Genomic DNA, 792 nt, shown 5'->3' with positions numbered 1-792 from the left:
CATGATTTCCACTAAGACAGCTTAGGGGCAAGGAGAATTGGGTAGGTACATCTTCCACAGACCAAGATCCTCCTTGATCCGCAGGAAGTCCTCCTCTCCTCTCCAGTCTCTTTGTGACTGGTGCTGGTCAGGAATATCTTGTCATTCGCTGTCCAGCGGGAACCCCACTTTGCTCCTGGTTAGCAGCTTGCTAGGTAGGGGAGGCAGTCTGGTGGTGATGAAAGACCTTTCGGTTGCAAGTTAGGGCACTTGTGTGACGATGGCAAGTTGATAACACTCCTGAAGCCTCAGTTTCGGATCCATGGATAGGGAAGTCACATGCCTCCTGGGCTCTGTCACATCCCAGGGCTATTGAGGGAAACCAAATGAGACTTCTAAAAATGTGTGAACAGGCAAAAACTCTTCACAAACGCCAGGTGTTCCTAGTGCGGTCCGTAGGGCTCCCTCTCGGTAACTACCCACCAAAGCGTTCCTGTCCGCCCCGCCCTGGCTGCATCAGCCTCACCCACTGCATCTCCATCTTTTCCGTCGCCGTCTTCCTGCGTCTCAGAAATCCTCAATTTCTCCATCTCCCGCGTCCATTTCCGGGTCTGGCTCTCGGGCCCCTCCGGGGACTCTGGTCTCCCGCTCCCTGCAGCAGTCGCGGCCCGAGCGCCCCCAGCCCAGTGCGCCCTCCTTTGGCACCGCCGCCGGGCCAGAGAATCGCCCAATAAGAGCGCGGGACTCAAGTCTGACAGCTCAGGAAGCGGCCAATCGAGCCGGGCCAGGGAAGGGGGGCACAGGGCGGGGACT

Source organism: Crocuta crocuta, unplaced genomic scaffold (assembly GCF_008692635.1).
Source record: "Crocuta crocuta isolate KB4526 unplaced genomic scaffold, BGI_CrCroc_1.0 scaffold45, whole genome shotgun sequence".
NCBI classification, from domain to species: Eukaryota; Metazoa; Chordata; class Mammalia; order Carnivora; family Hyaenidae; genus Crocuta; species Crocuta crocuta.
Note: the sequence above shows the minus strand (reverse complement) of the source record.